Below are 17,765 nucleotides of genomic sequence, written 5' to 3' on the forward strand. Positions count from 1 at the left end.
TTCATTTAAATACCCTACTAGCATCACAAATTTAAAAAGTCTAAAATTGAGGGGCGCCTGGGTGGCGCAGTCGGTTAAGCCTCCGACTTCAGCCAGGTCACGATCTCGCGGTCCGTGAGTTCGAGCCCCGCGTCAGGCTCTGGGCTGATGGCTCGGAGCCTGGAGCCTGTTTCCGATTCTGTGTCTCCCTCTCTCTCTGCCCCTCCCCCGTTCATGCTCTGTCTCTCTCTGTCCCAAAAATAAATAAAAAACGTTGAAAAAAAAATTTTTTTTTAAAAAAAATAAAAAGTCTAAAATTGAACTCATTGTATTTTTCCCCAAAGCTCCTATTTCAATGTTATCCTTATCTGTGAATAGCACCATAATTCTCTTAGAGAATTAGTCATTTTGTCTCTCCTTTCACTCAACTATACATCCAGTTGCCAAGGCTAGTTGATATTATCTTCTAAATATCTTTCAAATTTGTTAAGTTGCCTACATTTCTTCTCCAATAAACTAGTGCTGAATCTAGATCAGACCTCTTTCATCTTTTACCTGATTTACTTCAGCATTTTCTAACTGGTCTTCTCACCTCCAGACTGGTCTCCTCTTTGGTTCATTTTTCACACTGAAATCAGAGTAGTTTTTAATGCCAATATTAGATCATATTATGCCCAATTTGGCAGCATATATACTGAAATTGGAACAATACAAACAAGACTAGTATGGCCCCTGTGCAAGTATAACTTATACATGTATAAAGTATTCCTTATATTTTCTGTGTTGATAGGCACACAGTCTATAAAGATGCAATTTACTGCACAAATGAGGGCAGAGGTTGAACTCATATAAGAGCAAAGTTTTGTATACTATTACAATGAAATTGGTATTAATCTAAACTAGATTGTTATGAATTAAGATAATTGAGCACTCATAGACACCACTAAGAAAACAACTCAAAAAATATAGTAAGAGAAATAATGACATTAAAATAGTCCACTATAAAATATTCTTTTAAAACAAAAGTCATCAGTTATGGAGGAAGTATAAAAAAATATATTTAGAACACAAATAGAAAAATGGCAAGAATAAACTTGACTTTATGAGTAAATTCATTATATTAATAAGGATTGAATTAAAGGGGAGAGATTTTTAGGATAGCTTAAAACAAAACAAAACAAAAAACCCAAAACCCAACTATATGCTATCTATTAGAGACACACTTTTATTCAAAGACACAAAGAAGTTGAAAATAAAAGTATGAGAAAAGATATACTAGGTAAACAATAACCGAAAGAGACCTAGAATGGCTATACTAATATCAGACAAAGTAGACTTTAAGACAAGAATTATTTCTAGAGCCTAAGAAACACATTTGATAATAACAGAATTAACTCATCAAGAAGATATAATACCCATAAACATATACACACCAAATTTATGAAGCAAAAGCTATCATAATTGAAGAGAAAATGGTCAATTCAACAATAGTCAGAATTATCAATATCTCACTTTCAATAATGGTAGAACAACTAAACAAAAAAATCATCAAGCAAATAGAAGACTTGAACAACACTATAATTCAACTAACAAACAGACCTATAGAGCCTTCCATTCAACAACTGCAGAGGGGCGCCTGGGTGGCGCAGTCGGTTAAGCGTCCGACTTCAGCCAGGTCACGATCTCGCGGTCCGTGAGTTCGAGCCCCGCGTCGGGCTCTGGGCCGATGGCTCAGAGCCTGGAGCCTGTTTCCGATTCTGTGTCTCCCTCTCTCTGCCCCTCCCCCGTTCATGCTCTGTCTCTCTCTGTCCCCAAAATAAATAAAAAACGTTGAAAAAAAAAAATTAAAAAAAAAAAAAAAAACAACTGCAGAATACATATTCTCAAGTAAATGTGAAACATTTACCAAGGTAGAACGTATGTTAGGCCATAAAACAAGTGTCAATAAATTTTAAAAGACTGAAATCATGTGACGTATGCTCTCCAATCACAATAAATGAAACTAGAAATTAATAACAGAAGGAAGTTAAACAAATTTACAAATGGAAGTTAAACACAATCATAAATAATCACAGGGCCAAAAAAGAAATCACAAAGGAAGTTAGAAAATACTTTGAGGAAAACACAACATAGCAAATCTTAGGGATACAGTGAAAACAGTATGTAGAGGGAAATTTATAACTGTAATTGCCTATCTTAAAAAAGAAAAAAAAATCTAAAATCAGTAACAACATTCCACCTTAAGGAACTGGAACAACAAAAGCAAACTAAATCCAAAGCAAGCAGAGGGAGGTAAATAATATAGGTTGGACTAAAAATAAATGAAATAGAGAATTGGGGCACGTGGGTGGCTCAGAGGGCTAAGCATCTGACTTCAGCGCAGGTCATGATGTCATGGTTCCTGGGTTAGAGCCTCTCATTGAACTCCATGCTGACAGCACGGAACCTGAAGCCTGCTTTGGATTCTGTGTCTCCCTCTCTCTGCCCCTCCCTCACTGGCTCTCTGTCTCTCTCTCCCAAAAGTAAATAAACAAAAAAAAAATTTTTAATGAAATAGAGAATAGAGAAACAATAGAGAAAATCAACAAAAGTTGCTTTATTGAAAAGATTAACAAGGGGCGCCTGGGTGGCGCAGTCAGTTAAGCGTCCGACTTCAGCCAGGTCACGATCTCGCGGTCCGTGAGTTCGAGCCCCGCGTCAGGCTCTGGGCTGATGGCTCGGAGCCTGGAGCCTGTTTCCGATTCTGTGTCTCCCTCTCTCTGCACCTCCCCCGTTCATGCTCTGTCTGTCTCTCTCTGTCCCAAAAATAAATAAAAAACGTTGGAAAAAAAATTAAAAAAAAAAAAAAAAAAGAAAAGATTAACAAAATGACCAACCTTTAGCTAGCTTAATCAAGCAAAAAGAGAGATAAGACTGGGATGCCTGGGTGGCTCAGTCAGTTAAGCATCTGACTTCGGCTCAGGTCATGAACCCTCCGTCTGATGGTTCAAGCCCATGTCAAGCCCTGTGCTGACATCTCAGAGCCTGGAGTTTGCTTTGGATTCTGTGTCTCTCTCTCTCCCTCTCTGTCCCCCCTGCCCCCGTTCACTCTCTGTCTCTCTCTGTCTCTGTCTCTCTCTCTCTCAAAAATAAATAAACATTAAATAAATAAATAAATAAATAAATAGATAAAAGACTAAAATTACTAAAATTACCAACAAAAGAAAAGACACTACCAAACTTACAGGGAAAAAAAAAAGATTCTAAGGTATTGTGGACTGAATGTTCATGTCCCTCACAATTCTTACATTGAAGTCCTAACACTCATTGTGATGGTGTTTAAAAATTGGGCCTTGGGGAGGTAATTTGGGCTAGGGTAAGTCATGAGAGTGAGGCTCTCATAATGAGATTAGTGACCTTAGAAGAAGAGAAAGAGGGGCACCTTGGTGGCTCAGTGGGTTAAACCTCCGACTTAAGCTCAGGTCATGATCTCGTGGCATGAGTTTGAGTCCCACATCAGGCTCTGTGCTGACAGCTCAGAGCCTAGAGCCTGACTCAGATCCTGTCTCCCTCTCTCTCTGACCCTTTGCCACTCAGGCTCTGTGTCTCTCTCTCCCTCAAAAATAAGCAAACGTTTAAAAAATTAAAAATAAAAAGAAGAGAAAGATTCTTCTCTCTCTCCCCACCCTTCTTCCCCATGCCACCCCCATCCCAGGTGCACACACCCAGGAAAGGCCTTGTGAAGACAATGAGAGGGTGGTGCTCTGTAAGCCAGGTAGAGAGCTCTCACCAGGAACTAAATTAGTTGGCACTTTGATCTTGGACTTCTCCACCTCCAGAACTGTGAAAACTAAACTTCTATTGTTTAAGCCACTCGGTCTATATCATTTTATTATGGCAGCCTGAGCTAACTCAGACAGATTTTGGTGCTGAGAAATGGAGTACCACTGTAACAAATATCTAAACATGTGGAAGTGGCTTTGAAACTAGATAATGAATAGAGGGTGAAAGAGTTTTGAGGTGCATGCCAGAAATGTGGACATTAAGAGAGATTTTGGTAAGGGCTCAAAAAGAAGGGGAAAACTAAAGAGGAAGCTCCATCTTCTTAAAAAAGGCCTAAAGAATCATAAATGGACTTTGGTAGGAATATGGACATTGAAAGTCCTTGGTGAAAGCTCAGATGGAAATGAGAAGCATGTTACTGGAAACTGGAGAAAAAAAGATACTTGTTATAAAATGGCAAAGACCTTGGCTGAATTGTGCTTGTGTCCTCGTGTGTTGTGGAAGATAGAACTTGTGAGTTATGGAATTGAATATTTAGTTTAAGAGATTTTTTAATATATTTTATTTTATTCTTGAATATTTAGTTGGCACACAATGTAATGTTAGTTTCAGGTTTACAGCATAGTGATTCAATAAGTCTATATGTTATGCAATGTTCTTCACAAATGTACCAACATACAACATGGTTACCATATCATTGGCTATATTCCCTATGCTGGGCCTTTCATCCTCGTGACTTATTCATTCTATAACTGGAAGCCTGTATCTCCCATTCCCCTTTAATTATTTTGCCCATCACCTACCCCTCTCCCCTCTGGCAGCCATCAGCTTGTCTCCCTGTACTTATGGCTGTATTTCTGCTTTTTGCTTGTTCATGTATTCATTTGTTATGTTTCTTAGATTCCAAAATAACTGAAATCATGGTATTTGTCTTTCTCTGACTTATTTCATTTAGCATAATAACCCTCTAGTTCCATCCACATTGTTGCAAATGGCAAGGGCTCATTCCTTTTTACGGTTATGTAATATTCCATTGTTTATGTATACCACTTCTTCTTTATCCATTTGTCTGTCGATGGACACCTAGGTTGCTTCCATGTCTTCACTATTGTAAATAATGCTGTAATAAACATAGGGATGTGTATAACTTTTTGAATTGGTATTTTCATTTTCTTGGGTAAATACCTAGTGGTGGAATTACTGGATCATGTGGTAGTTCCATTTTTAATTTTTGAGGAACCTCCATACTTTTTTCCACAGTGGCTTCTCCAGTTTGCATTCCTACTGACAGTGCATGAAGGTCCCTTTTTCTCCATGTCCTTGTTAACACTTGTTATTTCTTGTCTTCTTTATCTTAGCCATTCTGACAGGTGTGAGGTGATATCCCATTGTGGTTTGACTTGCATTTCCCTGATGATGAGTGATGTTGATCATCTTTTCATGTGTTTCTTGGCCATCTGGCATCCTTTGGAAAAAATGTCTGTTCATGTCCTCTGCCCATTTTATTTATTTTTTTATGTTTATTTATTTATTTTGTGAGAAAGAGCATGCAAGTGGGAGAGGGGCAGAGGAAGAGAGAGAGAGAATCCCAAACAGGCTCCGTTCTGTCAGCTCAGAGTGCAATGCAGGGCTCGATCCCAAGACCATGAGATCATGACCTGATCCAAAATCAAAAGACCCTCAACCAACTGAGCTACCCAGGTGCCCCAATTCTCTGCCCATTTTAAATTGGATTATTTGGGATATTTTTTGTGTTGTGCTATGTAAGTTCTTTATATATTTTGGATAATAACCCTTTCTCAGATATATGATTTGTAAATATCTTCTCCTACTCAGTGGGTAGCCTTTTCATTTTGTTAATGGTTTTCTTTGCCATGTAAAAGCTTTTTACTTTGGTATAGTCCCCATAGTTAATTTTTGCTGTTGTTTCTCTTGCCTGAGAAGATATGTCTAGAATAATGTAGCTAAAGCAATATCAAAGAAATTACCATACTTGTTTCCTTCCAGGATTTTTATGGTTTCATATCTCACATTTAGGTCTTTGATCCATTTTGAGTTTATTTTTGTTTATGACGTGAAAAAGTGGTCCAGATTCGTTCTGCATGTAGCTGTCCGTTTTTCCCAGAACCATTTATAGAAGAGACTATCTTTTCCCCATGATATATTCTTATCTCCCTTGTCATAGATTAATTGACCATATAATCATGGATTTATTTCTCATCTTTCTATTCTGTTTAATTGATCTATATGTCTATTTTTGTCCCAATACCATATCGTTTGATTACTACAGCTTTGTAGTGTATCTTGAAATCTGGAATTAGCTGAAAAGCTTTCTAAGCAAAGTTTTGAAGAGGCATCTTGGATCCTCATGGCTGCTCATATTACAACACAAAAAGAGAGAAATGAATTTAAGAAGGGATTGTTAAGCAAAAACAAACCCAAACCTGAAGATTTGAAAAATTCTCCACCTATCCATATTATAAAAAATTAGAACACATGTATTAAAGAGAACACCATGAGCGTGCCTGTGTCTCTTGATAAAGACTTTGTGGGATTATATAATCAGAAGTGCTGCTGGTTTGAACTGAAGAAAATGGAAGTGAGGCAAAATGAAGAAAGGCTATGGGACTTTATGAAATTAATAGCACTGGATGATAGTGCTATTCAGCTAGAACATGTGTTATTCCTCAAGAAGAAGAAAAAATGACCCCAAGGGTGATTCAGAGATCATCAGAACCACACCTTGGTTTCAATAGACCAGAAGGCCTCTCACAGAGACCTTGGGATTGGGACCATCATGCAGAGCTGTGGGCTCTGTGGGGGCGAAGCCTCTACCTGGCAGTCCTCGAGGCACAACCCCAGCCCAAAAGAGCCTCAGAGGCAGGATCTCTGCTTCATGGTCCAAAAGCATCAAACCAAAGACGGTAATCTCAAGCCTTAGGATATGATGGAACTCACCTCTAGGGTTTTTACTTGCTTGGGACCCATTACTCTTTCCTTGTTTCCTATTTCTCCCTTTTGGAGATAGATTGTCTATCCTATGCCTGTTCTACCATTGTATTTTGGAAGCACATAATTTGTCTGGTTTCACAGGTTTACAGCTGGAGAGGAAATTGTCTTAGGATGAATCACACCTCGAGTTTCACTATATCCAATTTAGATATTTAAATGAGACTTTGGACGTTAGACTTTAAAGTTGATACTGGAGCAAGTTAAGATTCTTCGGGTTGTTGGGATGGAAAAAATATATTTTGCATCTGAGAAAACGTGAATTTGAGCCCAGGCTGGAATATTATGGACTAAATGTTTGTGCCCCACCCCCAAATCCATATGTTGAAGCCCTGTACCCCAGTGAAATTGTATGTGGAGATGGGGCATTTGGAATTTAATTAGGTAATTAAGATTAGATTAAGTCATGAGGATGGGCCCCTCATGAAGGGTTTAATGACCTTAGAAGTAGAAAAGGAAGAGAGTAAAATCTCTCCTTCTCTCTCTCTTTCTATATATCTCAACATGTGCATGCACTGAAGAAAGACCATGAGAGATCATAATGGGAAGGTGGCTGTCTGTAAGCCAGGAACAGGGCTCTCACCAGGATCCAAACCAACCAGCACCTTGACCTTGGACTTTATAGCCTTCAGAACTGTGAAATAAATTTCTGCTGTTTAAACAACACAGTCTGTATGAACAATTGTAGGCCAACAAAGTAGATAACCTAAATGAAGTGTACCAATTCCTAGAAACACAGAAACAACCAAAATTGATTGATGAAGAAATAGAGGATCTGAAAACACATATAGCGAGTAAATAGCTTAAGTTAGTAATCAACAAACTTCCAGCAAAGAAAAGCCCAGGACTTTATGGCTTCACTGGTAAATCCTACCAAACATTTAAAGAAGAATTAATACCATTCTGAATAAACTTTTGCAGATAATAAAAGAGGACAGAACATTTTCTAATTTATCATTTAAGTCCAGAATTTCCTTAATGTCAAAGCAACACAAAGACCACAAGAAAAGAAAACTTCAGATCAATATCCTTATAAATATAGAATCAAAACTCCTCAACCAAGTAGTGGTAAACTAAATTTGGCAAAACATATAAAAAGATTTTAGACCTTACCAAGTGAGATTTATTGTGGGAGTGCAAGATTGTTTCAACATATGAAAATCAATCCATATGATATAACATATTAATAGAATAAAGGGGAAAAAGCTTATACGATCATCTCAATAGATGCAGAAAAAATATTTGATCAAATCCAACACTTTTTTATGATAAAACACACTTAGCAAGTTAGGAATGGAATGGGGCTTCCTCAATCTCTTAAAAGGTATCTATAAAAACTCCCATAGCTAGCCTCATACTTAAGGATGAAAGAGTGGATGTTTCCCCCACCAAGAGCCAGGAACAAGACAATCACCTCCAGTCTGACATTACTTTATAATTTTATAATTATGTGTTGTAGCTAAAAATACTTTTTGCATGCTATGACACAATTTTTATTCTTTATAAAAGTACATATGGCACATAGAAATTATTTTTTGGAAGTCTATGCACCAAGATGATGGCTGTGGTAATCTCGGGATGGTGGCAATGCCAGTAATCTTTATATATGTTTTGTTTTGTTTTAAACAACATTATTGAGTATAACACATACCCTACACTCCACCAACTTAAAGTGTGCAGTTCACTGGTTTTTAGTATACTTATTCAAGCATCATCACTATCCAATTCCAGAACTTATTCACCACTCCAAAAAGAAACCTCATACCTATTAGAAGTCACCTCACTTTTCCCTCTCTCAGCTCCTGACAACCACTAATCTACTTTCTGTTTGTATGGATTTGCTTATTCTGGACATATACCATATAAATAGTATCAATGTGGCTTTTGTGCTGGCTTCTTTTCATCTAGTATATGGATAGATACCACTTTTGTGGTATACCATTCATCAGTTGATAGGCATTTGAGTTGTTTCTACATCTTGGCTATTATTAATAATGTTGCTATTAACATTCAAGTACAGGGTTTTGTGTACATATGTGTTTTCATTTCTCTTGGATGTATAGTAAGTGTGTGTTTAACATTGTAAGAAACTGCCAAGGAGTTTCTGAAGTATTTGTGTATTTAACATTCCCATCAGCAATGTATGAAAGTTCTAATTGTTCTATAGCCACAGCACCATTTGGTTTGGTTCATTTTTTTTTTTAATTTTAACTCTTCTAATGGATATATAATAGTATCTTGTGATTTCAATTTTCATTTCTCTGATGACTAATCATGTTGAGTGTCTTTTTATGTGTTTATTGACTACAAGTGTATTGTCTTTTCTAAAGTGTCTTTTCAAGATTTTGTCCATTTTAAAAATTAAATTGTTTTTAATTTTGGTACTGATTTGTAGTTTTTATATATTCTGAATACAAAGATTTATGAATATTTGCTACCAGTCTGTGGCTTGCTTTTTCATTTTCCAACTTTGAGTCAGGCTCTACTAGGTTTCATACCTCGGACAAATCTTAAATGTTATCATCTGTCCCACATCCCTACTTCCTGTGAAACCATTAAAAGTGAAATATCAAGGTCACCAGAGTTTGTCACATACGCCTAAGGCAAAATCCATGCCTAGGACTTCCTCACCTCCTAGGAGTTCTTTGTTCACTTCACTTTTTGGCTTCTTACAATCTTTACTTCTTAGCAGCTCAGTGATGTACCTAAAAGGTTTTGTTTCTTTCTTTGTGTTTTACATTTGATATGCCAGTATTATTGCTTTCTGTGGGAGGATCATAGCTTCCCTTGCAGCCAACACTAGCCATGTGACACAGTTCTGTCCAATAAGATAGAAAAGGAAGTCTACTAGCAATGATCCTTTCCTCTTCCTTCCCCTTTTCTGCTTTGAATGCAGATGTAAGACCCAAAGATGCTGTTGTGATCTTTAATTCATGAAATGATAAAAGAACAGACTTGCCAAATGGCAAAATGGAAGGAAAATAGGAACCATAGACAATGACAACATTATGAGTTGTGGCACCAAACCTGGGTGGCCTAACTCTAAACTTCTTAGTTAAAAAAAAGGTTGTATAGTCTAATTTGTCGAACTAGAGTTAGCTGGATTTTTTGCTACTTGCCATCAGAAGTTAAAGTTATTTTTAGAAATATAACACTCAGGGATGCCTGGGTGGCTCAGCTGGTTAAGTGTCCAACTTCAGCTCAGGTCATGATCTCGCAGTTCTTGAGTTCGAGCCCTGCATCGGGCTCTGTGCTGACAGTTCAGAGCCTGGAGCCTGCTTCAGATTCTGTGTCTCCCTCTCTCTCTGTTCCTCCCCTGCTCATTCTCTGTCTCTCTCTCTATCTCAAAAGTGAAGATTTAGGGGTGCCTGGGTGGCTCAGTTAAGTGTCCAACTTCGGCTCAGGTCACGATCTTGCGGTTTGTGAGTTCGAGCCCCGCGTCAGGCTCTGTGCTGATGCCTTGGAGCCTGGAGACTGCTTCGGATTCTGTGTCTCCCTCTCTCTCTGCCCCTCCCCTGCTCATGCTCTGTCTCTGTCTCTAAAAAATAAATAAATGTTAAAAAAAACTTTAAAAAAGATTTAAAAAATAAGAAAAAAGAAATATAACATTTATACATTCATTCATCCATCCCATCAATAAACAGGAATTAAACACATACTAAGTGACAGATAGTGCTTATAGCAGAATTTCTCAATAAGCATGATATTACTTGATATCATTATATACATTTGTTACAAGGACTTTACAGTGTCAAAATAACTGGGATCTACTAGGTGGTACTAAGAACATTGCATTTCTTTTTTTTTTTTAATTAATTTATTTATTTTGAGAGAGAGAGAGAGACATAGAGAGTGAGTAGGGGAGGGGCAGACAGAGGGGGAGAGAGAATCCCAAACAGGTTCCTCGCCATCAGCATGGAGCCTGATGTGGGGTTAGAACTCACCAACTGTGATATTATTACCTGAGCTGAAACCAAGAGCCAGATGTTTAACCAACTGAGCCACCCAGGTGCCGCTGAACACTGCATTTCTTAAAATGCATGGGACAGTCCCATGAAGTAAGAATTGTCCCGTATCCTTCATACTTTTTGACATCCACTGAGACATATCTTTAGGTAGAAGTGGTTTTTTAATTATCTGAACTTAGAACCTAACTCCATTCTACAAATAAATACCAAATATTTTCTGCATTAACAGATTTAAATTTTCTAGGAATATTTTGTTAGAAATTTACCACAAATTATTCAACATTTAAGCAAATAACATCAGGAGCAGCAATGCTGCACAAAGTTTTTGAGTCTCTGGTATGATATACTTGTATCAGTTTACATTTGCTGTGGTCTCATTTACAAAATTCTACATATAGATGCAAACATCTATGTTATTATGTCTACTAGTCAACCTCGACATTTGCACATATAAGTACACACTATTTTATTATAACCAACTCTGCTTTTATTACTCTTTTATATTTATAATTAGGCATTGTGTTGCTTTTTTGAAATTATGTACATATGTATGTTATATTCATTTAACATACATTCTTTATTTATTTAAGGACAGAATTATAATCAGACCATAAAATATCTATCATGAACAGGGGAGCTGGACTTTGATAGAATTAAGAGTTGCTGGTTTTCTTCCTGGCTAAGTTTTGGAAGGTTATATGTTTCTAGGAATTTATCCATTTCTTCTAAATTGTTCGACTTGTTGCCACACAGTTTTTCATAATATTCTCTTATAATTCTTTGTATTTCTGTGGTGTCAGTTATTTCTGCTCCTTCATTTCTGATTTTGAGTCCTCTCTCTGTCTCTCTCCCAGTAATTCTGGCTATAGGGCAGAAGTTCATCAATTTTGTTGATCTTTTCAAAGAGCTAGTTCCTAGTTTCATTGATCCATTCTATTGTTTTCTCAGTTGCTGTTTCATTTATTTCTGCTCTGATCTTTATTATATCCTCTCTTCTACTGACATTGGATTTCATTTGTTTCTACTTTTTCTAGTTACTTTAGGTGTAAAAGTAGGTTGTTTATTTGAGATTTTGCTTGCTTCTTGAGGCAGGCCTGTTTTGCTATAATCTTCCCTCTAGAACAGATTTTGTTGCATCTGAAAGGTTTTGGATCATTGTGTTTTCAGTTTCATTTGTCTCCATGTACTTTTTTTTGAATTTTCTCTTTGATTTCTTGGTTGGCTCATTCATTGTTTAGTAGCATGTAATTTAGCTTCCATGTATTTATATTCTTTCAAGATTTTTTTGCCATGATTGATTCCTAGTTTCATAGTTGTGACCAGAAAAGGTGCACAATATGATTTCAATATTTTTTTTAATTCGTTGAGACTTTTTTTGTGGCCTAATGTGATCTATTCTGGAGAATGTTCCATGTGTACTTGAAAAGAATGTGTATTCCACTGTATTTGGATGAAATTTTTGGAATATATCTGTAAGATCCATCTGGCCCAATGTGTCATTCAAAGCCACTGTTTCTTTGTTGATTTTCTCTCTGGATAATCTATCCATTGTTGTAAGTGGGGTGCTAAAGTCACCTAGTATTATTATATTACTATTAATTTCTTCCTTTATATCTGTTCATAGTTACTATATGTATTTGGGTGCTCAAATGTTGGTGCATAAATATTTATAACTGTTATTATATGGTTATATTCCTTTTTAAATTTTTTTTATTTTTAAAATTTTAGTTCTATTATAGTTAACATATAGTGTATATTGATTTCAGATGTACAACATAGTGATTCAACAATTCCATACATCACCCAGTGCTCATCATGACAAGTACAGTCCTTAATCCTCATCACCTATTTCACCCATGCCCCCCACGCACCTCCCCTCTGGTAACCATCACTTTGTTCTCTTAGAGCTAAGAGTCTGTTTCTTGGTTTCTCTCTCTTTCTTTCCCTTTGTTCATTTGTTTTGTTTCTCAAATGCCACATAAGAGTGAAATCATATGGTATTTACCTTTCTCTGACTGACTTATTTCATTAGGATTATACTCTGTAGCTCCATCCATGTTGTTGCAAATGGCAAGATTTCATTCCTTTTTATGGCTGAATAATATTATGATATATATATATATATATCATAATATATATACAGTATATATATATATACACTACACCTTCTTTATCCATTCATCTATTGATGGACCCTTGGGTTGCTTCCATAATTTGATTATTGTAAATAATGTTGCAATAAACATAGAGGTGCACATGTCCCTTTGAGTAAGTGTTTTTGTATTTGGGGGGTAAATATCCAGTAGTTTGATTACTGGATGGTAGGGTAGTTCTATTTTTAACTTTTCGAGGAAATTTAAGACTGTTTTCCACAGTGGCTGCACCAGTTTGCATTCTTACCGATAGTGCAAGAGGGTTCCTTTTTCTCCACATCCTTGCCAATACTTGTTGTTTCTTATGTTCTTCATTTTAGCCATTCTGACATGTGTGATGTGATATCTCATTGTGGTTTTGATTTGCATTTCCCTGATGATGAATGATGTTGAGCATCTTTTCATATGTCTGTTGGCCATCTGGATGTCTTCTTTGGAGAAATGTCTGTTCATATATGGTTATATTCCTGAAACAAGAAAGAAATAGAAAATTTGAACAGACTGATTACTAGCCATCAAGTTTAATCAGTAATCAAAAAACTCAGAACAAGCCTAAGTCCAGGAACAGATGACTGCATAGGTGAATTCTACCAAACATTTAAAGAAGAGTTAATATCAGGATACCTGGGTGGCTCAGTTGGTTAAGCATCTGACTCTTGATTTCAGCTCAGGTCATGATCTCACAGTTATGAGATCGAGCCCCAGATCAGGCTCCATGTTGGGTGTGGAGCCTGTTTAAGATTCTCTCTCTCTCCCTCTCCCTCTGTGTCCCTCTCCAGCTCATGCTCGCTCATTCTTGCAAAGAAAAAAAAAGAGTTAATACCTTTTCTTCTCAAACTATTTCTAAAAAATAAAAGGAGGAAAGATTCCAAATTCATTATATAAGGGCAGCATTACCCTGATACTAACACCAGATAATAACACTACAAAATAAGTCTTCCCTGGGAAGGGAAACAAAAGCAAAATTAAACTATTGGGACTACACCAAAGTAAAAAGCTTTTTCAGGGGTGCCCAGGGGGCTCAGTCAGTTGAGCGTCCGACTTCGGCTCAGGTCATGATCTCGCAGTTTGTGAGGTCGAGCCCTGTGTTGGACTCTGTGCTGACAGCTCAGAGCCTGGAGCCTGCTTCAGATTCTGTGTCTCCCTCTCTCTCTGCCCCTCCCCTGTTCATGCTCTGTCTCTCCCTCTGTAAAAAATAAATAAACATTAAAAAAATTAAATAAAAAAAAGCTTTTTCACAGCAAAGGAAACCAGGAGCAAAATAAAAAAGCAACTTACTGAATAGCAGAAGATATTTGCAAATGATATATCCAATAAGGGGTTAATATCCAAATATACACAGAATTTATGCAACTCAATACCAAAAAAAAAAGCAAAAAACAAATAATTCAATTTAAAATGGGCAGAGGACAGGTATAAACATTTTCCCAAGGAAGACATCCATATTGCCAATAGACACATGAAAAGATGCTCAACATCATTCATCATCAGGGAAATGCTAATTAAAACTGCAATGAGATACCATCTCATACCTGTCAGAATACCTAAAATCAAAAAGACAAGAAATAACAAGTGGTGACAAGGACATGGAGAAAAAAGGATCCTCATGCACTGTTGATGGGAATGCAAACTGGTTCAGCCATTGTGGAAAACAGTATGGAGAAAGGATGATATCATACCATTTGAGACAGCCTGGATGGATCTAGAGTATAATGCTAAGTGAAATAAGTCAGTCAGAGAAAGACCAATACCATATGATTTACTCATATGTGGAATTTAAGAAATAAAACAAACAAAGGAAAAAGAGACAAACAAAACAATAGATTTAACTATAGAGAACAAACTAGTGGTTCCTAGATGGGAGGTGTGGGGATGGGTGAAACAGGTGAAGGGGATTAAGGGTACACTTGTAGTTATAAGCACTTAGTAATGTATAGAATTGTTGAATCATTATACTGTACACCTAAAAGAAAGGGTCACTGGTTTTAATAATTCCATATCTTTAAGAAATTGTTAATAGTATTTAATTTGTTTTTACGAAGATGTTAAGAAAATGTCTGCAGACAAAGAAAACTCCTGGTTGTCTGGAAAAGTTGACCCTCCCCAGGACTTCTCTGCCAATAGATTTTAAGCATCTGAGTTTATATGCTATGGCTGTTTCACTCAGATTACTTAGAAGTTCATGCCTCTCTACAAACTGCCCCCATTCCTGGTGTCTCCTGGGGGAGGGTTGTGAAATCATCTTTCCAAAAGTTTGGATTTATTTCTACAGAGGTGTGACATCTTTCCTTTGAAGGGAAGAGCACAAGTAAGAGGGACTTACATATAGTGAAAGATTGACAGAAGTGTAACTTGTCTAAGATCATGCAAAAGTGAGCAAGTGTTGGCACAAAAACAGACACATAGACCAAAGGAAGGACCCACAGAAGTATGGCCAACTAATCTTTGACAAAGCAGGAAAGAATATCCAATGGAAAAAAGACAGTCTCTTTAACAAATGGTGCTGGGAGAACTGGACAGCAACATGCAGAAGGATGAAACTAGACCACTTTCTTACACCATTCACAAAAATAAACTAAAAACGGATAAAGGACCTGAATGTGAGACAGGAAACCATCAAAACCCTAGAGGAGAAAACAAAAAAAAACCTCTCTGACCTCAGTCACAGCAATTTCTTACTTGACACATCTCCAAAGGCAAGGGAATTAAAAGCAAAAATGAACTATTGGGACCTCATGAAGATAAAAAGCTTCTGCACTGCAAAGGAAACAATCAACGAAACTAAAAGGCAACCAACAGAATGAGAAAAGATATTTGCAAATGACATACCGGACAAGGGGCTAGTATCCAAAATCTATAAAGAACTCACCAAACTCCACACCCGAAAAACAAATAATCCAGTAAAGAAATTGGCAGAAAACATGAATAGACACTTCTCTAAAGAAGACATCCAGATGGTCAACAGGCACATGAAAAGATGCTCAATGTCGCTCCTCATCAGGGAACTACAAATCAAAACCACACTGAGAAATCACCTCAGGCCAGTAAGAGTGGCTAAAATGAACAAATCAGGAGACTATAGATGCTGCAGAGGATGTGGAGAAATGGGAACCCTCCTGCACTGTTGGTGGGAATGCAAAGTGGTTCAGCCGCTCTGGAAAACTGTGGAGCATCCTCAAAAAATTAAAAATTGGTCTGCCCTGTGACCCAGCAATAGCACTGCTAGGAATTTACCCAAGGGATACAGGAGTGCTGATGCATAGGGGCACTTGTACCCCAATGTTTATAGCAGCACTTTCAACAATAGCCAAATTATGGAAAGAGCCTAAGTGTCCATCAACTGATGAATGGATAAAGAAATTGTGGTTTCCATATACGCAATGGAATATGACTTGGCAATGAGAAAGAATGAAATATGGCCTTTTGTAGCAACGTGGATGGAACTGGAGAGTGTTATGCTAAGTGAAATAAGTCATACAGAGAAAGACAGATACCATATGTTTTCACTCTTATGTGGATCCTGAGAAACTTAACAGAAGACCATGGGGGTGGGGGGGAGGAAAAAAAAGAGTTAGAGAGGAAGGGAGGCAAACCATAAGAGAATTTTAAAAACTGAGAATAAACTGAGGGTTGACGGGGGGTGGGAGGGAGGGGAGGGTGGGTGATGGGTATTGAGGAGGGCACCTGTTGGGATGAGCACTGGGTGTTGTATGGAAACCAATTTGACAATAAATTTCATACTAAAACAAACAAACAAACAAAAAAAACAAAACAAAAGTGAGCAAGTGTTAACAGCTAAAACGTAAATCCAAATTTTCTGACTCCTGAGGCCAAATAAGTTTTAATCTACTATTGTATGTTTTACATGTTGGAAAAAAAGGGGGGTGGGAAATGAGAATATCTGTGTATGGTCAGGAAAATCTATCTCCTTCTTTGAGCTTAATAATTTAAAAAAAAGTGGCTTATGCTTCCATGTGAACATCTTCCACTGAATCTTCTTTTCCTAAGTAATTTCACATGCATAGTTGCCTTGGAGCCTCAAGGTAACAATCCCGTTACCCCACTTTGTAAGTGTCAAATATTAATTGACAAGGTGGAGACTCAGCTCCCTGAAGTTCTAGCCAAACTTCTTTCATATAGCAGAGTATTTATGAAGGGAGTCAATGTTCACCTTTATTATGACTTTAAAATGTCCTCATTAGCCAATTATGCTGGGCCCTCCTATGACTCTGCCGTCATCCTACTCAGTCACCCACCCCCCCATCTCTTGTGCTTGGTACGTGAAGGTTTCTTCCTTCATGTTGAGATCTTTCCCTATGGCACTACCAGATAAATTTTATGTAAGCAAATTATCAGAATCCGATGAGAGATTTCAAATACAATGTGACCCTTGGACTCACCTAAGTCTTGGCCAAATGTCTGAAAGTCACCATAATTCAGTTTATCATAGCTTTATATCTGTGATTATTTGTGCTTTATAACATTTTTTATGTTTATTTATTTTTGAGAGAGAGAGACAGAGGAGGGGAAGAGAGAGAGGGAGACACAGAATCTGAAGCAGGCTCTAGGCTCTGAACTGTCAGCACAGAGCCTGATGTAGGGCTCAAATTCACCAACTGTGAGACCGTGACCAGAGCTGAAGTTGGACGCTTAACCGACTGAGCCACCCAGGTGCCCCTATTTGTGCTTTATAAATATCCACAAGAGGGTTATAAAATCCCAGGTATTAAATGAACCCATAAAGCTATCTGAAAATTTATGTGGATGGTAAAGAGAAACTGAGATGGGTCTGGTTCTACTGGGAATCCAACAGGTCTTTGACAGTATGGACTCTTCTTGTTTTGCTTGTGGAGGTGGTCCAAAACTAAAGTAAGAAAACTTATGCAGGATATAG

At 37.3% G+C, this 17,765-nt stretch overlaps 1 non-coding gene across 1 annotated transcript; it reads left to right on the plus strand.

Moving 5' to 3' along the window:
- The first annotated feature begins 649 nt into the window (after window positions 1–649).
- Window positions 650–756, plus strand: LOC131505830 (U6 spliceosomal RNA). Its single transcript, XR_009258598.1, has one exon. It is a non-coding gene; the product is annotated as a U6 spliceosomal RNA (small nuclear RNA).
- The last annotated feature ends 17,009 nt before the right edge of the window (window positions 757–17,765 follow it).

This window comes from Neofelis nebulosa, chromosome 2, assembly GCF_028018385.1.
Source record: "Neofelis nebulosa isolate mNeoNeb1 chromosome 2, mNeoNeb1.pri, whole genome shotgun sequence".
Taxonomy (NCBI): domain Eukaryota; kingdom Metazoa; phylum Chordata; class Mammalia; order Carnivora; family Felidae; genus Neofelis; species Neofelis nebulosa.